Source organism: Anas platyrhynchos, chromosome 5 (assembly GCF_047663525.1).
Source record: "Anas platyrhynchos isolate ZD024472 breed Pekin duck chromosome 5, IASCAAS_PekinDuck_T2T, whole genome shotgun sequence".
NCBI classification, from domain to species: domain Eukaryota; kingdom Metazoa; phylum Chordata; class Aves; order Anseriformes; family Anatidae; genus Anas; species Anas platyrhynchos.
The window spans coordinates 38,940,797-38,964,815 of record NC_092591.1 but is presented as its reverse complement, the minus strand read 5'-3'; the positions used below and the strand labels follow the sequence as shown (position 1 = coordinate 38,964,815).

Below are 24,019 nucleotides of genomic sequence, written 5' to 3'. Positions count from 1 at the left end.
TCTGAGTAGACTGCTGGCTGTGTGCCATTCAGATGTAAAAGCACTGAAACTGCAAAATAAATAAACTTAATAATTTCACCAGGGATTTTATGTTGCAGTATGTTTGAAAACACTGAAAGAAAGTAGATTAACAGGTCTTTTTATCTCACCAGTTTTAAAATAATTGCAGCAGAAACTAAATAAAATGAAGGATCCCTCTTAGAAATTTATGTTAACTTAACTTATATTACATACTTTTATCCACTGCTGTTCTTAACAAGATCACCAGTGACCCCTCACAATTAGCAGTGGTATCCATGTACAAATCTTGTACACAACCAGAGATGTCAGGATCAAGTTTTAATTCTTGGTCTGATTGCTCTGTGCTGCTCTACAGTCAGGCCAATATGAATAATGGCAGTTGGGTTTGTAATAAGCCAACTCCAGCTTTAAAAGCATATCGGACTGTTTTGGGCAATTAAATGTGAATACAACTGTGAATCCAATGTGCATATACAACCGGCCATTCACATATTAATACTACAAGATGGAAAACTTTGTCACAAGAATATATGTGACATATAGACTGAATATAGACATATAGACTTGAATATAGACTGCTGTTTAAACTGCTGCACCTACATTACTTTGTAAAAGACCAAAATCAATGCCTGTTTATGATGCTTACCTTGCTCAAGGTAGTCCGTGCTTACGCTCCAGAGAGAATAGAGAAAAACCCTCAAAACACACTAAATTGCAACCCTGCTAATCTCAAAACTTTCAGGTATCCCATCAGCCTTTGTAACAATAACCGTAAGAAGAAAAGCAAAGTATGGTTTTGCCTTGCAGAACACTTGGAGTCTGTTCTAGACCAAGGCATTACCTACATTTTAGCTGAGATGAAATGCATACAGTTGTCCCAGAAGACTCAGAGTCACCAAGCATCCAGAAGTTCATATTGCAGCTACAGAGTAGACACATCTCGTGAAGTGAGATGGTGACCCAAGTATACAGGAGGAAAACACTAATTTAACATGTCCCAAATATATTGAAGCATCAAGGAAAATAAGGACAGTAAGACCCTTCACTTTTCATGTTTTGTTGTTGTTATTGTTGTTGTGCATTTGTTTATTTTGCATTTATTTTGTTTTTGTTTGTTTGTTTGTTTTTAAATGCTTTTGCTTCAGTTGACAGGATAAATTTAAGTTCATACATCTTTTTACTTTTTTTTTAGTACATCACAAGCAACTTAATAGCCTAACTATTCTCATTTAATTTGGCTTGACATTAGTGACTTCATGAAAAACTCAATAGCTGCAGAGCAGAGAACCTAAGTCAAGATGATACCCAGTTATTTGTTATTGCTTTAAATTGCTTGATTTATTAGTATTAACATCCAGGCAAAATAAACTACTGGTTTGTTTTGGTAGCTTGCTATATTCACCTTCACATATGCAAATAACTCAGTAAGGTCACAAAATCACAGGATCATTCAGGCTGGGAGAGACCTCTGCTCAAAGCAAGATTAACACTGAATTTGAACAGGGTTGCTCCATTCCAAAACCTCTCTAATTTGCCAGTTCCTATGACGAACTATCCCTACAGAGACAAGTTTTTCTAATATCTATTTGGAATCTCCCCTTTCAATTTATTATCGTTGTTCCTTATTCTCAGCCTTGCTCTGTCTTCACAGTAACGTCCTTGAAGGTATTGGAAAGCTGCTATTAAAAGCTGTCTCTTTTCCAGACTGAAACAATCCAGTTCCGTCAGCCTCTCCACAAAGGGCTAATGCTCCAGACCCAATTATCTTTGTGTCTCTGCTGAACTCATTGCAGGTTATCTGTGTTTTTCTTTTTTGGAGGCCCATAACTGGACAACCTTTTCCCAATATGATCTAATGAGTGTTGACTAAAGGAGTATAATTGATTTCTTTGAATATGCTCCTATTGATACAGCCCGTTATGTGGTTAGCCTTCAGATGACGAGCAGTGAAACCTCTTACTCATGAAGGTTAAGTTTAAGTTGTCTAAATGAACAGTGACACCATGTAAAATCTTGTTTGTGCATATACCTGTTCTCTGGGTAACCAAAAGGCATCAAAACTTCCTTCACAACACACATTCATTTTTTTAAGTAAGACTAAATGAAAACATTTTCAAAACTTATATTTTAGAAAGTAGCACTAATGTACCAAACTTAGCTATGCTACACAGCATTTTCAATTTTCTGTTAATTAGAGCCTTAGTTTTCCAGACATGCTACAATATAAGTCATTAATACAGGATAGACATGGACCTTACTTTGCTTGGCAAGTCTCAGAGTGTAAAACTCCTTAACTGTATTTTACACCTACAGTCTTCAAGCTTTGGCAGTTTACAATGGGGAGATCTGAAGGTAAGTTAAATTGCTGGCATTAGACTAGAGTGTACTGTTTAAAGCTCAGATCCACCAGCAAGCTGAAACATGGTCTAAGAAGGATAACTTTGTTGTTTTTTCTCACAATGTCCCATAGAGCACATGCCAACACATATAGAGCCAAATTCTGCTGTCAACTATACCAAAGTAAATCCAGAAAGATTTCAATGAAGTTCATTGAATTACATTACACTCATGTTTATGTTCAGAAGAAAAATGCTTCTTAACTTATGAGACAAGCCGGTCACAAGTTGTTATGAACACAGAGTCATTCAAAGCCTAGAGATTTATCGAAAAGGTAGGTTTTGCAGAGTGCTTTAAGAGGTCCTGGGTCAGGGCCTAGACTGTAGATTATCAAGTTGCCATCTGTGAGGTAAGGCAGAACAATTATCCTCATACAGAAATTTAGCCAGCCTTGGCTGTAATATTATGTGTCAGATCTTAAGCTGCTTATGCAGGGTCTGATGTGAGGAACTGTCTGTGACAAATTTACAGAGACAGATACCAATAGCTATAGGCCCAATTTTTAATGTACTAACTTCTTATGCCACAGCAACTTCAGCATGTCTCTAAATTCTGAACTTTCTCCATTTTCTGGAGGTAAATTGTTTCAACCAAGAGTGCTGTATTTACATCTCTACAAGTCCCAGTAAAAGGTCTGCAACTACTGAACTATATAAGTTGTAATTATCAGGGTGTAGCTTTTCTGTCTGTAAAAAGGTGAGGTAGAAGGGATGCTACTAAATTCATCACCCCAAGAAGGAAATAGCCCCATATTTGAGGAATGATGAAGAACATTTGACTCAGCTGAATGTTGTTGGCTTCCCTCCAGATGTGTTGTTTTCCCTGCCTAGATCTGGTCCATCAGTATTCAGTAAAGGTTCATGCCATCTCACCACTTAAATCCCCAAGTGAGCCTCTGTGCTGATTTACTGCTCTCCTAGAAGAGTTCTGGGGCTCCTTGCAGTGTTGGCCTCCCACTTGCCTTTCCTCCCAACTCATTAGGAAGTTGTGAGATACGCCACACTGATCCCCTCACCTCAAGACATCCACTGTCCTTATCCCACTACTGACCGTCGTATGTACAGCATACTTAGAAATCTGGCCAATCATAACACCATGTCTTTTTTGAAGGTGAGGTTCAGGCAATATACTCTCACAACAATTGTCATGAAATATTCCAACTTGCAAAAGGGGAAAGCTAGGGAATCATGGACAGAGGGGTGCCAGAAAGCAGCAGATTGCTGCAACATTCTTGTCAGAGACATTTTGCACCAATTCCACTTTGTCCCAAATACTATTCACTGACTTGCAGCAACCCAGGTGGCAAACACTGGAATCTTTGCCCAAGGGCATCCAAGCCTACACTGCCTTTGTGGTGTACTCATCAGCAGACTTTAGGCTGGGCTGGGGAATGGAAGGACTTTCCTCTAGCACTAATGAACTTGTGCTTCTAGGCAGCCAAGAATAAGTAATTCGCAATCTACTCCAGCCAATGACTAGGGTGGGAGTTTGGTGCCCTAGTCTCAGTGCCCAAGACTTCATCTGCACCTGATATTCAATATCCATCTGCACAGCAGGCCAGTGAACAGGAACCAGAGCCCAAGGCTTTCTCTCAGAAAAGTGGCCCAACCACTAGCCTACAAAAATACTCTTCTCTTAGCACTTTCTCTCTGTTCACATTGTTCTCTGTCCAGTAAAAAATAACTCAACATTGCAGGTCAGAACAGGACAATCTTCAAAGCAAAATGGAGGAAAGCACAAAGCATGCTTGTTTCAAATGATAGATGACAATACAAAATAACATCTGGGATGGTTGGTGGAAGGAGCTGACCCCCTCTGTATTGAAAGTTCAATGCAGAATAAGAGACAGTAAAAGGGGCATGGCAATTAATGGCTGGTGAAATTCAAAAAGAAGTACGATACAGCCACAACAGCAGATTAGGGAACTTGTCTATTTAGCAGCATTCATAAGAGGCTTAATGAGAAAAAGATGGCTTACAAAGGACAAATAAAAGGGTCCTTTTGTCCTCCAGACAGAAAAAGAGGAGAACTTGGATGCTGAAAATGTGAAAGCCTTAGAGATGCTGTGCAGAAACAATTGTAATATTTAGACAGAGATTGGAAATGGTGGCTTGACTAAAAACTGAGCCAAAGTTGCTGCCCAGCACTCTGGGCAGGCATAGGCAGAGTGGCAGCGTTCCCTTCCATGAATGAGAGGATAGTGAAGTATGCCCAGCATACTTCAAGCCCCTGCTTAGCAAATCCCTAAACAGTCCACTCAGTGACAAATTCCTGTAGAGGCAAAGCATTGACATTGCTAGATACTTGCAGCCCTTTAATTCTGCAGCAATTTATTTGGACTGTTACAGGTATGTGACTACCTTCAGCAGAGGTTTATGTGGTAGCCATGCTAAAGTGAAGTTTCTGCTCAATTGTGCAAGACTTTTTGTTCCTTCAGTAACAGACTGAGGTCAGGTTTCTGACAAATATAACAGAGAGGTAAGGAAAAAAAAAAAAAAGTTATTTGAGACAAACCCCAGTGGATTTACCTGAAAAGGTTTTCTCTTCTCCAGGAGATAGCACATCTAGTATAGAATGACATGAGTGTTGAGTCATCCTGATGGTTTTCCAGTTCAGGACAGGCTCTTATTGATGCTGTAGCATGGCTGCTGTGTAGAATGATCTTTTGGATACCTCAAGAATTTAAGATGCTTGCAAGCTGCATTTTGCAGATCACATTTGTAACACAGGACTCTTCGTATTCAAAAAGCTTTACACATTAGCTTTTTGGCCTCAGACAGAAACTCACTATTGCATTCTTTTGCACTGAATAGAGGCTTTTACAGTGTAAATGTCCCCTTATCTAATTCATAGGGTTACTTCTAGCCAGCCAAGACAACTGCACTTAACTGTGCTGTTGTTAAGAGGTGATTTTATTCCATCTTGAACAGGTCGTGGGTTGTTTTTTTTTTCTTGAATTTTGCATCCCATGAGGATAGCATGAAGGAAGGCTGGAGGAATGAGTTATGTTCATATTCACATTATTTAGATATTTCTGCAGGAGGTTTTTAGGGGGGTTATCTGAGATGGGCTGAGACAATCTAACATTGTTCATTGTCACTAGAAGTATGGCCCTATTACTTTGCTCAACTGCTTCTTCCCCTGCTCCCAGCCACACAGGACATCTTCTTACTTCTGCCAGATCTAGCAACAATTGGATGTCCAGTGAGAAACTAACTTAGTATCTGAAGTGACACAAGACTTACCCAGAAAAAAAAAAAAAAAAAAAAAAAAAAGACCCTTACACAAGACTGACAAGTTGGACTAGAAAGTGATCGTCATAACCATCCGTGTAAGGACACCAGAAATGCAAAATCATATTGTTTTATGCATGATGTTGTTACAATAAGAAAGTATGAGATACCCCAAAGACCTCCATCACAACAGCTGACACTTTTTGTTTAAGAACACACAACTTTTTTCCTTCCTACACATTTTGCTTCCACATGTAGGAATAAATGCCAATAGCTCATCATACATATAATAACAAATACCGGTATTAGAAATAACAATATGCATAAAGGAAGTCAGGATTTTTACTGTCTTGCTGCAGGTACAAAGCCAGAAGCCAAGGGCTGTGAAGGACTGGCAGATGTACTGGGAACAGGCTCCAGACTGGTCCTCTTCTACCATTATCACAGGGGCTCTGTTGCATACAGCTTTGCCTTCACAGCAGAGGAATTGGTAAGATTTTGCAGGCTCCTAAGATCCCTCTTTCCTCTGATGAATACCATTAAAATACCAACAGAGACTGATTTTCTTTTGAATGGTAACCATGAGATACAACTAGAGAAGAGTCTATGGCAAAACTGTTTTGAAACATTCCTGACCTTTGAAGGTGAGATGTAAATTCAGACTGTGGTTGGCACCACATCTGCTTAGCAAAAACTCTTGAAAGGAACACGCTTTCTGTCCGAAGAAACTATTTTAGGTTCCCTGGTGACAGCTATGACTGACTTTCTCAAATAAGCTCACATCAATTTAAAGCACACATCGTCTCATTCCAAGGAAACTGTGGCAAGTGTGGTGGGCTCCCTAGAAAGAGTATGATTTAGAAAAGGTTGCAAATGGTATGTGAATCTGACAACTGCTGGCTGGGTTATTCCTCTTTAGTGTGTATGTTTCTCTACAGAATTATGTCTCTTTAAATGTATGCAAGTATAGACATCACTCTGTCAGTATAAGCAAGGAGGCCTTAGTTTTAGGTATATAATTACTTTTTTTAAGATATATGGTTAGTAAGTCAATTATCCACTTCTGTGCAGGTGAAACACAAGATGCCATCATAAAACTGTGACACGAGCAGTCTGGCCAAGCTAGAGTTACTTTTTAACTGCTTCTGCTAAAATCTCACCGACATTAAAATTTACAGGTAATATCAGGAAAAATATGCCTAAAAATCCCATCGCATCCTGTCTTTTGTTGCATCATCACTTTTTTTCAAATGAAATAATAAAATGAAGATGCTACACTGATGAGTGAGTGGGGAGGAGGAGATGGTATCAGGTTAATCCAGTGTAAAATCAGTGTAAGTATTAACAAGCTTTATATGTAAGACATGTAAAATAGGCTAAAATAACATAATCTATATTATGAAATTTTAAAAAACAAACAAACAAACAAAACATTAACAAGTGAAAAAATCTGCCTGTTCAATTTTAATCTGGTCCCATGCATTAAGATTTTACTTTCAAGATTACACCATTTTTTCACCCACATCTTTTAGCTGTAGAACAGTCCTGTTTCCTTTTCATAGTGGGAAGGGATTCAAAGTGTCACAGGCAAAGGTGGCTCATATGAAAAGCCCTATGGGACATTTTTTTATCAAGTAAGAAGATGCACAGGGGTAGAACCAGAAGTGTTGAGGGTGGCAAAAAACACTTTGATGACTAAGAGAGATACATGTTCCCCTGGAGATCTGTATTCTATCACTACTTCTGTTGTAGGATTGCCAAGCAATGCTTATATCCAAGCACCAAGGCTCAGGTGAGATGCAGATACTACTTCTGACATGGAAATGCCTACAAGCTAGGCACACAGTTTTAAGAGACAAAATCTATCCTAGGTCTACATTTTCCCTCAATTCCCTGTACAGTAGGGAGCCTAATGCAGCTAGGAGCAGATGTCACACCACCAAGCATGCAGAATGGAAATAATTTGTTAGGAAAAACTGGAGAGAGGGTCTGTCTTTTCTTTCTGGATAAGACAACTCACTGAGAAGGGGATCCAAAGCCCAGAACTCTATTTCACTGCTTAACTTCTCCTGCTCTGCACAGACACCACTTCTTCAGGGTAGTGATAGTGCTCCTGGTCTCTGAAATGATATGACGATTAGGATATTCCCCTAAAACCCATGCATTTTTTAGGTTTTCTCAGCATAGGATTATTCAAACATACGCTAATTTCTCAGGGGAGAACAGTTTACTATTAGATTAAAAAATGGAGATTTATAACCAATATATGCCCAGCTTGTCAACTTCATTGATGGTATTTCTTCCCATGTAAATCAGTTCTTCATTTGTTTTTTCCTCTTTGTCTGCCCTAACCCAGTGTCTTTCCCAGTCAATTCAAGGTTCCAGGAGCCACGTCAGCCCCCTCCTATGTTTCGTTCAACAATTCATAGGTCCAAACATTTTGGGCAGCTGGTACCCAGTCATCACTATCCTGTTAAAACATCACCAGCCTTTGCTTGCAATGTGTCTCTTAAGCTCCTTTATTTATCCCTTTCCCAGGGTAACTCTCTTTTGCTTTTAAAACTTGTATCTTCCTTCTCCACCTTGTCTCTGCTCAAGTGAGAGGGGACATGAAGAATAAAAGACACTATCTGCATTCTCATAACCAAATTTTTCCTAAGTATTTTGAAACACTGTGATTTTTTTTGGTAGTATTTTTAAACTATTCAATTTTCAGCAGCCTGAAATTACCTTTTCTGTGGCTTTGAAGCATTTTTTCAGGTTATTTATGTATATTTTGGATTTGGGGGATTTGGAAGGAGGAGGGTGTGTTAGCATCTTCTCAGAGCAAGTATTTTAATCATTCTGAGCACACAAATGAATCAGAGCCAGAAACAAATGGGAAATAAACGTTACAATTCATGCTCCAATTTTTCTAAAATAACCGTGTTGAAATGAAGAAATTCCTTGCATGCTGACCAGCTAAGTCCGTATTTCTTTGCCTATGGCGTTGAATGGTAGTTCAAGTAACCATACAATCAGCCTCCAAATGAGGCACATGGTGCCAGAGTTCAGGGAAATACACACCTGGCAAAATCCACATAGTTAGGCATCAGTAATTACAGAGCATTACTGCACCTGCAGTGGCTGTCTACTTAACTATCAGGAATACAGAGCAAGAAAATGCATTTAGAGCAGGAAATTCTATTTACTTATCATAGACAGTCATTTTCAAAATTAACAGGTCATGTATTGTGTTGCTATGTATTTTTCACAGCTCAAAGTTCATGGCAGAGAGCCCTTCCCTCCACAAAATGTATGTGTTCTACAAAAAGGAAAAGGTCACTAAGGACAGTATGTCTTTGTTTCAGAGTAGCACATCACACAGCAATAATTTCAAGAAACAAACACAAGCAATCCTCTGTTATTCCACTTGCCTTAACTGCTTCCAAGTTAGGTTGAGGGAAGGAGCCTACAAGATGGGACCTGCCCTGTATTGAACGGTATTTCTAGCAGCATGTCTTCCTTATCCTTTCATCCTTCATTGACCTGAAAACACACTGCAATAAAGTTTTGCTTCTGGGTGTTCATCTCAGATTGAGTTTCTAGCATTACTTTATACATTGCAAATGATATTACAGGAAATGTAAAACATTTCTGCAGTCTAATCTTTTAAGTGTTCTCAAAAGGAAAATAGTTCAATGGGCATTTGCTTAACATCTGGCACGTTTGATCTTTCTGATAAATTGTCATGTGAAGCAATCTACTACAGAACCTTCTTAATTTTTAACCTTTCACAGATTACCTGCTACTGGGCACTCTTGGAAACAGAATATTGGAATGAAGAATCAAACAATATGTTACTTGTATAGAGTTGGATTAATAAATTAGTGTAATTCTGTTATTCAGCTGCAAAAGTCTATTACTCATAAATGGCAACAGAATGATAAAGAAATCTCAGTCAACTGAGATAAAATAAATTTACAGTACAAAGCTGGGATGAAAACCATTTTACCTTGCTTCAATGGCAGTACATGATGTTTTTCTAAAGATGGAATGTAGTTTCCATTTTATGATTCATTTACAGAGCATTGTTGTTACACAAGCTACATACTTTTTACTATACTACTGAGTAGTAATGGAAAACTCAATTGTGCCAGCACTGAATTATGCTTATAAACACTGAAAATGCAGCTAGCCATCTAAAGGAAGAAAATCAATTGTTCAACAACCTGACAAATTCAGGAAAGAGATATTTGGGGCTGGTTTGCCTGTTTAAGGGAGGCATATGCATAGGCATTGTGCCAGAAGAGTCATTAGTACTATATAACATTACAACAGTTACCATACATACATAAAAGCAAGCAATTTCACCTGTCTGAAAAATAACATATCTTCTTGCATAGCTATATACCCACTCCAGACAAACAGTTTTCAGGCTAATTGTGAGCATTCAAATGAGTGAATTTATATTATGAGTGACTTTATAGTCATGATTATTCTAAGAAAAGATTTTATATTTTTACCACAAGGAAGCATAGCCATTACCTCTTGCATTTTGTGGCTGATGGAACATAAAATCAATGAAAAATCCATTCAATGTCAAGATCATCTTGTGGCTGCAGTAGCAAGAATGTCATCAATGAACATTCCAGGCAAGTAAATTAATGTTAAAATAAAATGTCTTCACACCCTATTGAGGAGTCACACTATCCTTACAGCATTGGAATGGGCACTATATGTGTTCCTTAGTTACACTGGTAATTTCACTAAACTGTACTTGGAAAGAGATAGCAATTATACTTTAAGGCACATCTCTGGAAGTCGTATGGTTTTAGCATAATTTTGAGGCTTAAAAAAAAAAAAAAAAAAGGATAAAAATAACAACTCAAATATTTCTGGCAATATATTATTAGGAAAAAAATATTGCATTTTGGTCCCAGTAAGAAATCTCTGTTATAATGCTTGAACTTTGTTATACCATGTGGGCTAGCAGTGTCTGTCTAATAATGGCCAGACAGTACAGCAGACTTATTGATTCAGTGGACTCTCCCCATCCAGTGTTTGATCTCCTAGTGTACACTCCCTGGACAGTAGCTGTAGCTGCTATTTAAACTGAGATCTTTTGGTCTGAAAGTAGCACTTCTACCTGACACAGAAGAAATCCTCCCTCCTGAATGAATCAGTAAGATCTGTGTTAAGTGAAAGCTTGTCTCATCTGACTGCTCCTTGAATATCTTGCTGGTACCTCTCCAAAAACATAGAAATATTCTGGCAAAGTAATGGGACTGAAAAGAGGGTTCTTTGTTCCCTGAGTTGCTGTACAATTTGACAGTGAAAATATAAAGATATCAGTAGGTCACCAAAGGTTAACAGTTCCTCTGGTATTACTGATTTGACAAATGAAGGGAAAACAAACACACCAGACATAGGAGTATAATCATTGCAAATCCAGAAGCACACAACACTAATAAACAAGGGAAGGTACACTTCCAGTGGTATCCAGAGCAGCATCCGATTGAGGATCTGGATCAAAACTTTCTCTGGAGATTTATGTAGAACAAAGAGCTTTTCTGTTCCTTCTCCGGGCACCTGATGCTAAATCCAGATGGCCGACTCCTGGTATTGGACACAGTGGCTGCCCATTCATTTGTTGTGCAAATATTTTCCTTCAGCCAAAAATAAGCCAATTTTGGTATTATTGAACACAGATCTAGGAAGCAAGCAGCCACTTTACTTGTTCGCTTATTCACTTATCCATCTAAGTGAGGAACTTAAGAAAACAAAAACAGCAAATTTTCCTCTGTCTAAACAATAAACAGGCAAGATAATCAAATGATTTTAAATAAGATTAAAACTATGTCCATATTAAATAGAGTTCTCTTTTCTTTTTTCTTTTCTTTTTTATTTTTTCTTTTCTTTTTTCTTTTCTTTTCTTTTCTTTTCTTTTCTTTTCTTTTCTTTTCTTTTCTTTTCTTTTCTTTTCTTTTCTTTTCTTTTCTTTTCTTTTCTTTTCTTTTCTTTTTTCTTTTCTTTTCTTTTTTCTTTTCTTTTCTTTTCTTTTTTCTCTTCTTTTCTCTTCTCTTTTGTTTTCTTTTCTCTTTTCTTTTTTCTCTTTTTCTTCTCTTTTTTTTTTCTTCTCCTCTTCTCTGCCCTTTTTTCTTTTTTCCTTTTTTCTTTTTTCTTCCCTCCCTCCCCTCCCCCCCCTCGCCCTTTTTTTTTTTTCTACATTAAGGGTGCTGCATTGTCTGTACTCCATATAAAATGATTGGGTGGAATTATTATTCTTATTTGTGACACTTTAAAATAACTCACCCTTATTAAGAAAATAATAGCACTAGTGTTACATTCATTCCATTTTAACTGGATTTACTGTAAAATAACTGTAAGATGTACTTATTAATTTCCCACAAGTTATAATGAAAAGAACAGAGATTGGATATAGTTCTGCCACTAGCTTAGTAATGCTTAGCCTATACATGACTGCTGCTGCCTAATCCTATGTCCAACAGACCAATGGTTAAGAGATTGAAAAGATTAAAACTCACGCTATACAAAGCCAGAACATGTAAGGAAGTGATGCATATCAGGAAGAAAAGGTCCGTCACGGCTTCAGGTAAAGGTGGCAGAAATATTCCCTGCTTCACCGTCCTTATTTAGCTTGTGAGTGAGAGACAAAGACACTTCTTCAGTGCAATGCCTTGTCCCATCAAAAAAATGGAGAAGTGCTAGTGAGAGGAGTCAAAAACATAAGCCCATAAAAAGTGGGCTTATGGGTAAAGCTCAGAAATCTGTGTTCAACAGTGGAGTAAAGAGAGTACATAGGGAAAGGATGTGACCCCACCATTTTGCGAGATTAATTTCCCTAGCATTCTCCTGACATTCAGAGCAGGTAGAGGGATGAACCCTCTGGCACTCCTTTTTGTATCCTGTTTATGGGCCAGTCATCCACAGATTCACCTAATCCCTGTTGAACCAAAAAATACTCAGTATCCACAACTTCCAGTGGCAGCAGTGTCCAGCAGTTTACTACCTATGGTGTAAAGTATTTTTTTCCTTTTATCTATTTTAAACCAGTCCCCTACTGGTTCCTTTGAGTGTCTTCTGATCCCTGTGTAACAGTGACTAACACTGCCATGTGCTCACTATTTTCATAATTCTGTAAGACAGGTTCAGCTGATCCTCTCACATATCTGCTCTCCAAACAGGAGAGTCTCAGACTTTTTAGGTTCTCCTCACTTATCTGTTATTAAAAACTGAGCACTGAGAAAACCTGAGAGCAAACCTGGGTATCGAAGACATCAGTGTGCCTGAAACGGCCCCGGGAAAGGAAAGTGCTTTGAAAAATACACCCGATTATTTCCTTGAACTGCTTTTCCAAGATTGGTGAGCCAGTGACACCTGGTTGTTCATAGCTCCCAACCATGTTTTCTTTCTTGTTTTTACAGACACATCAAGAGCTTTCTGATTCTCTAGGATTTTCCTTCGTCTTTCTAATACATCCTGCTAAGGCATGAGAAGTCGTGGCCCTTTAGAGCACTGATAGACCTGCCTGTCCCTGTCAAAGGCCCAGGCTCCCACATCAGCCCCAGGGCCTCCAGCCCCTGCCCCAGTGAGGCTGCAGGGGGGCTGGGCTCCAGCTTCCCACAGCATGGCCCTGCTTGGCTCCGCTGATCTACATGAGCACTGAAATGCTCCAGGCCCTCTAAAGCTGAAGAAAAGAACAAATAATAGATACAAACAAATCCCACATTACTGCTTAATATCTACACAATGGACAGAAGTGGCTTTATTTAAGAGCTGATAGCAGATATGAAAACAATCCATCTAAAACCCTCTCAGAACCCTATGCTATAGCACTGTCAGGACATCCAGCCTACTCAGAAAATAACTTTCCAAAAAGTCCTAAATACTCATGTGCTTTATTGTTATCCATGCTATGATGGCACCATGATATTAGCTTTGTACATCTGTAAATAAAGCCACCATTACAGGTTGTTACTGGGCCACTGTAATGAAAGGAAATAGGACTTGAAGATTTGAAAATTGATCCCAAATGAATTGATTCCTTCATTTGAAAAACAAACAAACAAACAAAAACACCATATCAAATTTCCAAATGTTTAAATCCCAAATATTTCCTAAGATACATGGCTGTGGGAGGCACTTGGAAGTTTTAATTAAAATGCTTCTTACAGAATGAACCCTGATTCTCAGAACTGCTGGCTATCATTAAAAAATTACTTTACAAGGTACAGAAACACAAAGTTTGAGAAATCATCTGGATTCAGATTTTTTAATATTGCTATGTAAATTTGCCATATAACCATATTTGGGGATGCTGTTTGAAACAGCTAAGAATGTTAATAAAGTTATTGGAATATTAGGTCAAAGCTAAATACATGAAAGAATATCCATTGGCACGAGTACCAGGAACCGCATCAGATGACTAACTCAGGAAAGCATTACTGTATCAGTTACAGCCATGTCACATTCTTCAAAGTTTTTCTTTATAAACGTAAGGGCTTAGAACTATATATTTTTTGACACACATTTTAGAGGAAATTATTGTAATAACTAGACCCAAGAAACTAAAAATATTATTTTGACCAAAGTAAAACATTTGTTTCTACAGGATGAGATGCCATCATTGCCATTTCTTCCCTTTAAAAGATTACAAATGTTCAAGTTAAAATGACAAAGTCAAAAAAAAAAAAAATCAGAAAAACTGAAGTTAAATATTTTGGACCACTTTTCTTAACACACAAAAAAAATGCTCAAATTCATTCTTCTTTTGTCCTTATTTGGAAGATAACAGAAATACTGAAAACTTAGGATTCCCTGTGGTTTTGAAGTTCAATGTTCTATACAAGCCTAACAGGCTACAAGACCATGCAGCAGCAGTCTATGTGAAGGGTTGTTTGCTCTTCCATATGCCACATTTTTGCCAGAGAACAGGAGTTATTCTGTAACTGTACGATTAGCTGTATCTTTGGCTAACTTTGCTTTCCTGACCAAGTAATTACTAAGTACCAGCAATATCAAATGTGTGTCATTTCTGGTAGGGTACTGATCTTTCCACTTTTCCAGCTTCTTCAAAATATTTGTTTCATGGCTATGCCTTATCAAGTACCCTGTAAGCATCACAAAACAAAATGGGAGTCATCACAACGGGAAAGAAAAATGCAAACAATATGCCATCGTGGGAACCACATAACTCTTATGGGCCCTTGACGCTGAAAGCTGCAGCTGTCATCCCCACTTGTTGGACCACTTATTTCATACCAGTGCTTGGAAAGTGAGTCATGATTCACTTCCTCTTGTCCTGAGCGGGGACATGTTGCTCCCTGCCTAACGATTCTGTTTGTACATGTGGAATTATACAGAGGAATTTGCAGCCAAGAATCCTAAAATAATGCTCGAAAATAGTATGTACTTCAGTGCTGCAGTTCTTTGGCATGGTGATTGCTTTCATGTCCTACTTTTGAATTTACTTTCAAAAGTAGGACACAAAAAATTTTGAAGTTGATTAGGGCACCCTATCTTACTGGAAAATTTTCAATCTTTCCCCTAACCCAAGTCTACATTTCAGTAGGAAAATGAGAAACCACATCAAGAGATTTCATTTTTCCTGTCATAAACAAAATCAGACTGCCAATAGCTCAAAAGTCTTGAAGAGAGACATAGTGGTCCAATGTTTTGTTTTTTTTTTTTTTGTTTTTTGTTTTTTGTTTTTTGTTTTTTTGTTTTTTGTTTTTTGTTTTTTTTTTTTTCCCTTGCAATGCTCTAAGGGCACATTACTGGGGGAACACAATCTGCTTCAAATTTATGCATGAAGACCAGTTTTCATTTTGACCAATACTTCAGGATACCAGGCTCTCTGAAATAATATTTTAACAGTTGTCTAAATTGAATGCTGATTCAGACAGTGTTCCAGCTCAGTTTGCCACTGACCAAGGAGATAAATTTATTCTGGATAGCCAGCAGAGTGGACCTAAGTAGAGTCATGGGTCATTTTCCCTGTACTGGATATGCTCCCCGATTCTTGTTTGGGACATGCACCTTGACTGTATCCCAACCACATACTAGTGTGACAAGAGGGCACCTGTACCCTGCTGTCCATAAAAGCACTATCCAAATTTGTACCGTGATACACTAACACCATGAACAAATTGAGGGGCTTCAAATGTGTGCAGGTACAAAGCTACAGGTAGGCACAAATGCATTCCTTTTATCAAGTCTATGTCTAGCTATAACCCAAAAGAAATTTATATCACAAATACCCTGAATCATTAAAAACTTATTTACAAAAGTGATATACTTTTATTTAATGTAAAATTCATCTTCATCTTTTTCTCTACTTCTATGCTGCTACTTTTTTTCCTGCTATACATGATACAGACCTGATCAAAATCTTTGGTCAGAAAAAAAGGTCCCATAATATTTCTTGGTTAGTTTTGTCTTGGCTGTCAGAGGGAAAAAGCTAATATAAAACTATTTTTTCATAAAAATATATATATATTTACATTTTAAAACTGATAAAATAGATTGAAATGCATTATTGTGGAAAAAGTTTTCCACAAGGTTTTCTATAATAACTTGAAATGTCAGTAATGATTTTCTAGAGTTTTGGGCAACAAATCAATAGAACAGAGATAAAATTATAATTTTTAGATCTCACTTTTGATGCTCTCCTATTCCATTTTCAGTTCTTGCACACTGAAATCATATTTCTTCTCTTTATGAGTTTTTAGACCAACCTTAACTATTGTAAAGGTATACGTAGGTCTGACTTGTTCACTGACAGCAAAAACTAAGACTATTAGGGTTATATTACTCAGGAAGTTCTGTGTGAAATCTTTAGCTAATTGGAGGAAAGAAAAAAAAAAAAAGAAAATAAAAGCTAGTAAACTAGTAAACTGCAGGTTCAAGCTGAAAAAAGTCTTGAAAAATCTTGACACACACATACACACAAAATAAATTGCAAGTCCAAAACATCAAAACATGTCATGAAAAATTAGCCAGGTTAAAACCATAGTGGACTTCTTTCTCAGCAAGTCCTGCAATGATCAGTTCGGAATAGTTTCATATTCTATTATACGAAAGTCAACCACTTTATGTTAAGTTTGAACTGTTTTATACAGCATGCAAAGCAGCTGCTAAGTCAGTAGCAGACTTGTATGTTTCCATTTTCCATATTCAATCTTTAGTGGAAAGAAGATGAGGAAGAAAAAAAAAATCCCCAGCAATTTATCTGGAAATGGTGAGCTCTGTTATTAATAATATAAATTGATGAATCAATTTTCGGTGGCTGTATAGAATTACAAGACCATTTTTTGTCTGAGCGTCTTTTCAGACATAAGCACTGAAGAAGGCTTGATAAGAGATCAATTACTGTTTACAAAACACTTGAGTAATGCAAAATCATTAAAGTGCACTGTTTTAGGAAGTGCAACTCCCAAAGGAAAATCAACATTAAAAAAATATATATATATATATAGACAGAATATAAGCTTCCAGGACAGAAAGTGGAGGTGAAGGGAAAGAATAGCTATGATCCAACACGTACATGATTTCAAACGTATGCTTCCACATACTACAGCGCGGCATTTCATTTATGAATTGCATCAATTTCTTCTCTGCTAAAAAACACTTTTAACACTTAAAAAATAAAATAAAATAAAATAAAATAAAATAAAATAAAATAAAATAAAATAAAATAAAATAAAATAAAATAAAATAAAATAAAATAAAATAATAAAATAAAATAAAATAAAATAAAATAAAATAAAATAAAATAAAATAAAATAAAAGTTAGAAATGACATTTGGAAAGAGATAGGAATATTCCCAGACTTTGGAAATGTTTCAATCCTCTTAGCCTCCCCATGTTACAAAGTGTGAGTTTGTTTCATTGCAGTGTTTCATGGCACAGACCCAGGTCCATAGGCACATGTCAGACTGGGATGTGACATGGTGGCTGCAGGCCTGGTTTGTGGCCTGGTTCATGTGTTATACTACATGGCTCCGCAGAGCATGGGAAATGAAACAGCTGCCACTCAACCTGTGGTACAACATGCTGACAGTCCTTCGGTCACATTCTTGGCCACCGACCACAGATGAGACTGGACAGCTGTGTAAGATGGAGCATGTGAGTGTTGTCACACTGTGTAAATAAAGTGGGTACAGTAGGTAAACAGGTTTAAAAGTAGAATGCAGTGGATTTGATAAGGTTGACATTCCCAAATAACACTGTGGTGAAGAATTGTAGCACTTGTAATAAGATATATCAGAATGATTTTTTCTACAGAAAACTACTAGGACCTGCAGAACAAAGGAGTTGACTGCCCTTGGAAAACGAGGATTTTGTACAGCAGGCAGCAGACCTTCAGTCAGGCAAGTGTTCTATAAATATTATTTTCATTTACAATTACTTTAAATCTTATCTTAGTATGGCTGACTGAGATTTCAATAAAGAACTCTGATATTTTTAAAGTATTCTAGTATGTGAGAAGTAGGATGCATATACAGCACACCTGGGTGCTAGAATTGGTGGCTTTAAAGATCATTTTATTGTTGTGTTCTACAGAAAACCTCCAGCTCCAAGGCGAACATATTCTGTGTTGGTAGCAAACATTCCTGAAATACATCATAGTTCATGGGCAAGAACCTCTTTCACATCCTCTAAGTCTGCAGAAGCAGCAAACACTGCTCACTAAGAGGACTTACTTTCTTAACTAGAGAATGAACTAGCTCCCAAAAAGAGAAAAGGCAATATTATCCATTTGTTGAAGGACGCTAAGCAATACATTTTGCGTGAAATCACAGCACGGCCTTGGAGGATAATTCTGCAAAACAAATAGGCTCTTTTTTTTTCCACAATTAAGTAGTGCTGTTGAAGAAATTTGCTGACATCTTCCGCTAAGCTGTCAGATGACTGGAAACAGTTAAGTGCCACTAGAATTTTTCACTGTAGCTTTTATCATGAGTCAGATAAAAAATCTCCATGCAATTAAGTGAAAAAAAGAGTGGAGAATATAGAAAGCTTTGCTTATGCCATGACACAGCAAGAACCTAACTGATACCGAGGTAGCAAGCAGCTGTCACCATTTTCTCAGATGTCAATTCTGTATTACACAAGATACACAATTCTACACAAGACACAGCTTCTCAGAAAAAAATTTCAAAGACTTTGAAATAACTTTTGATTATATTTAGAAAGCAATAAATAACACTTTAGAAAACCAGCTAATTATGAATCCAGGCATAAATGCAAAAAAGCAATTTTATAACTCAATCACCTTGTCAGTTTGAAAATTTTCTGCTCTGTTATAGATAATAGATAAAAGTTTACATATATAGCATTTAGTGTTGATAATTATGAAGTCTAAATTTATAGTATTATTATCAAACACATTTAGAATGTATTCTTTCCATGGAGGACTGAAGTTAGATTGGACAATTACAGTATTCACACAATTGCGGTTTTGCCAGTGTGTATCAGCCCAAATTATATGCTACAAACTTTTGCATCTCCAGACCAAGTACTTGTCTGTTAGAAATGATGAGCTTTATTCTCTTTGAAGTTACACTGGCATTATTCCTGTTACACCATGTAGCATATCTCTAATTTCTACTAGTGCAAGTGAAAGAAAAGTCAAACCTTCTGTTTCACACCAGTCATTTAATAAGATATCCTACCATTGCCTCAAATCTCTGTCCATCTTAATGATCTCATTACACTTTCTACAGGAATGCTGGAATAATGCTGATGTCCTGAACTGGTTTTAATTTCTTTTTTCAAAACTTCACTTAAATTAATATATCTCAGGCAGTTTTGCTGCTGCTTAGTTCAGGCTGAAGTTATAATTCTCTGCAGTCAGAAGAACTATATCAAGAACCAGGTTTGTTTCCTGTCACTGTTGTTTGTATTGAAATTTACATTCAGACTAAATACACATGTTCTGAAAAGCCTAACAGGTATATCTTTCACTTAGTACCTTCATAGAAAGCCATATACGGGAAGCACTGATTTTCAGGAATGTTTTGTAAATGTTAGTGGTCAGCATGTGTGCCATTCAATATGCTTCATTTTGCAAGTATAAAGCAAACTCTAAAGTCCAATCCCTCCGACAAATAACAAAGCGTTAGTTTGATAGTGAGCTCTCAACATATGTATCCAAACTATAAAGGCCTAACTGAATTATCTGTTTTGGTGGTTAGATAAAATCCAATAAGCTCTTTGTGGGCTTACACAGTGAAAAGAAGCTTCTGGAATAAAACTGGTCATCCCTTCAAAATACTTTTTGCATAGCAAAATCAACTGTGTCATTTTTAGAAATTCCTTACATAACAATTAAGGGTGGACCAGGAATAAGAGAATAATACATATATTTAAAAAAAAATATCTTTCTATCTCTTACAAAGATAATTTGCTAACACACTGAACTGGAAACCTAGAAATCGTATTAGATATGGGTTTATTTTAAGCTAAGGCTGCTCATGGTACATATTTTGACTGTGGATCAAAGTCTTGATATTCCACAGCTATAGGTCTTTCCATTACAATTCATACCTGTTATTGCTATTCCAGAAGCAACAAGTGGATGGCTGAAGTATTAAGCCATATAAGTCCCTTAATAAGTGACTTTGTAAGGCACTTTGATTATGTTGACTCCTTTGATTACATTTCAGTTTATATGAACTTGAAAATCTACAATATCTACTCAAATTCTCTGGTGATTTGTCCTCCAGGGATTTTTTGGGCTCCTGCCCTGGACAATCATACCTAGGAAGTCACTGCACCTGCAGCAGGGCAGAGAGAAATGGTGGTGATATGTCTGCTACACCAACTCAAGAGCCAGGAACATGCAGAGAATAGACAAAGTGACACACAGAGTATTTCTGGGAGTTATCGGGAAAGTGAATAAATGGAAAGAGTTTGATATGCCCTGCTCTTCTGTGGGTGAAAATACTTAATATGATAGTTAAAGAAATGCTCTTGTTTCCAAAATAAGAACCATACCTGGAAAGCTAACTGTTGTCAGCTCAATTTGGAATCTCATCTAACACATATTGTATAGTGAAGGACAATAGTCTTCACTGCTCATATCTGTGACAAATCAAGTTGTTTAAAAACAAACAAAAAAAAACAAAACAACAATAAAAAGAACACCTCCCTTCAGAGGTCTTAGAGCACTTCTGTGAGCTTGCTCAGCTTTTGAGGAGTGAGTTTACACATGACCCCAACACTGCAAGTTTACACATAGTACAATCAATGGGACAAGGAGTTTGTCTATGAACAAAGTTTAAAGCTTATTGACCCTATAACCAGATGTAATCATTTTATTCTATTGTCCCTGCTCAAATTTTGAGATGCAGCCTTGGAAGTTCTCCCCCCCAAAAAAATTTTTGAGAGTTGCAGCATGGAAGGGAGGCAATTTTATGAAGATGCCTTTCTCTTGCCAATTAAGTGGAAAACCCCCTAATGTAAGGCACTGCCAACAGAAGCTTAGAGAGATATACAGAGATACACCAACATAGAAAATATATATCCTACACAAGTAAATATTTTTGTTCCATGCACATATTACTTCAGATTTATCTTTCACATACTTAACTTTCTACAAAAAGTTCCAGTACAATTTAGAAAATATTTGACCCCACTTTTACTTCCATGACAGGCCTTTTACAGGTGAGAAAAATTAGAGATGAGATCTCTGAGGACACATGAGCAGCTTATTGACAAGGAATTGGAGACAAATACTGTGGCAACTAAGCTCTGATTTAATGACTAATGACTAGACACATTCACCTACATGAATATATTATTGTGAATTGTTACTTCCTTGTTTTGGTATAAAATTTTTTAATGCATGGGTTAAAAATAATCACAAATTATGTCAGAACTGCTGTACCCTATTCTACCCCAATTTAGTGTTTATTTCATGGGTGTCATATGGCAAATTTCTTAATTACTAGAGAGTTTTACTCACTACTAGGAATATCTGAACAGAGCAGTATAAAAATAATATGTGTTGAATAAAATAATAATTGAATAAAAGTATCCTTTTCAAGGATATGAGTTCTGGAAAACTTTGTAAGTTTTTGCTCTTTATTTTTTCAAAAAAAAATATTTTCTCCCCTTCCCACCCCCATTTACAGCAGAGAAAAGTGTTCCCACTTCCATGAGAAAAATTATTCTTGTAGGTCCACACATTCTCATCAAAAAGCTTAGCAAAATACCAAAAATTTAGCAAAAGGAAAGAAAAAGAGTACCTCAGTTATCTTAAAAGCAAATCCAAACCTCCTACTCAGAGGTTTTGTGCTGCCAAATTACTGAACAAAATGGTCCCATGGTGAGAATCTTGAAAAGCAAAAGCACAGTTTTAGTTTACTAAAGAAAAAGGATTACTCCAGTGTATGATAATCTGGGAAAAAAAATATAACTTAATAATACCTTAACAGAAGGTGTATACATCAGAGTACGGGATTCTTATTCTACAGCTCACTATGTCTGGTTTAATAATTCTAGTTTAATAATTCTGATTCAGGTTCAGTGTTTCAGGTTCAGTGTTTCAGAATTGTCTGTGTCCCCCATATATGAAAAAGGCCACCAGGAAAAGAAGAGAATGTTAAAGTTTTATGTCATAGTGCAGAAGAAAAAGAAAAAGATGAATTTACAGAAATTATTAACTTGACCCTAAGCAACCTGTATTGACACATAGCATTCTGGATAAACCTTAACTGTATCCATAAAGCACTTCACTTTTAACTCTTCCCAGTGAATGAAACACATGTGATTTTCTCCAGAGGAAAACAAATCTGAACAAATCCACAGAAATTTTATCAAGGAAGCTCCACAGACACTGAAACCGATTATGATGTAAACTCTCATATTTCCACAGGCAGTAACTTTTCTTTCTGTTTATCCCCTAATGAGTAGCAACTTCAGCAATTCCCTGTAATTAGTACCTCATTCTGCCCACAAATAACACCTAACACTTTTCTAATTGATTAGCACCATAATTAAATTAAATTCAGAGCAATTATTCTCAGCTTGTACTTGATTTCAAGTCTGCTCCTTCTGTTGACTGGAAGGGAGGCTTGTATGCTCTTAGTATTTGTATTTTCTTTACAGTACAAGTAGATCTTGTAAAATATATTACACTTCTCTAAAATCCTTGTCACACATGTATATTTATGATGGATTCATCATTTCTGTAATGACATAACTATTTTTTTAACAGTCTTGCTATATGTAGCCCCACAACTATCACTTTGTGGGTGAGGACTATTCCTGAGAGTCTATAAAGATGAATTAAAAAAAAAGAAGGTCTATTTTCAGGAGGCTTAAATTCTAGAAGCATGATTTATGTTTCCACTGGAAATAACATCATAAAAAGGCTGAAAACTCTAGGAGTGAGCTAGAGCTAAGCCAATACCAACTGCAATACCCTCATTCGGTACTTTTGTGGCAACTGGCCCTTACAAATGCAATCTCCACATCACAGCACTCACCAGATATCCCCCAGACTCCTGAAGGATTTTACGTGTGCCCCCTACACATATACACACAAACGGAAAAAGGCTACGGCAAGTAGTAAGGAAGGTGGGAGGCACAAACACGAGACCAGTGATTAGCTGGAATGCCACTCTTTTTGGGCAGTTTCAGGATTTCCACAATGTTGGGTGCAGAGCAGGTTGGGAAGCACCAACAAGAGAACCAGGCAGAACATGGATGCTTCAAGCAAAAAATGGTGTGATAGTAGTTACCCTAAAAAGCAATTGAGCATGTCTCAGAACGTTGTTGCGTGGGTTTTGGATATATGCTTGCTACTGCTACGTACTTCACTTATTTTCAGTATTGCCAGCAGTTCAAAGAACTTCAGTTTTATTTTGGAACATAACAAGTTCCATTCTTTCATTTACTGAAGTTGGCAAAAGCAGACCATTAATACCTAAAGCATTATTATGTTATTTTAGTGAAAGGATTATTCAAAGGCCATTGAGGGACGGAGCCTGCTGGTATGCACATACTGTGCCCAAGCAAGGGAGCAGATGGTCCTGTCCCTGAAGACAGACTACTTTGAATTCCACAGTTTTTATACGTTGTAGTATTTCTGCCACTGAGGAACTAAAGCCAGAACTTACATTCTCTTCCCTGAAGCAGTCAGTAAAAATAAACCTAAAGATAAGAAATAAGAATAAATAAATAATAAAAAAAAAAGATAATAAAAAAAAAAAAGGACAATCATTACTATATTCTTCAGGACACTTTTAAAGGGTACTGTATTATTAGACTCTGAGAAATCTTCATACCTACTCTTTTTTTCTTTTTTTTTTTTTCTGCTTCTTTTCTGCAGAAGTACAACACAAAATATTACTCAT

The 24,019-nt window shown here is 36.9% G+C and overlaps 2 long non-coding RNA genes across 15 annotated transcripts in view; one reads left to right on the top strand and one right to left on the bottom strand.

The window, feature by feature from the left end:
* Window positions 1–24,019, bottom strand: part of LOC106016894 (uncharacterized) — a 313,059-nt gene that overhangs the window by 141,152 nt on the left and 147,888 nt on the right. The window lies entirely within an intron of this gene.
* Window positions 17,722–24,019, top strand: part of LOC106016902 (uncharacterized) — a 54,865-nt gene continuing 48,567 nt past the window's right edge. For 3 of the 4 annotated variants that reach the window (XR_011809731.1, XR_011809730.1, XR_011809729.1), the window contains exon 1: window positions 17,787–18,025. This is a non-coding gene — a long non-coding RNA (uncharacterized lncRNA). The other variant, XR_011809732.1, reaches the window with a different exon arrangement.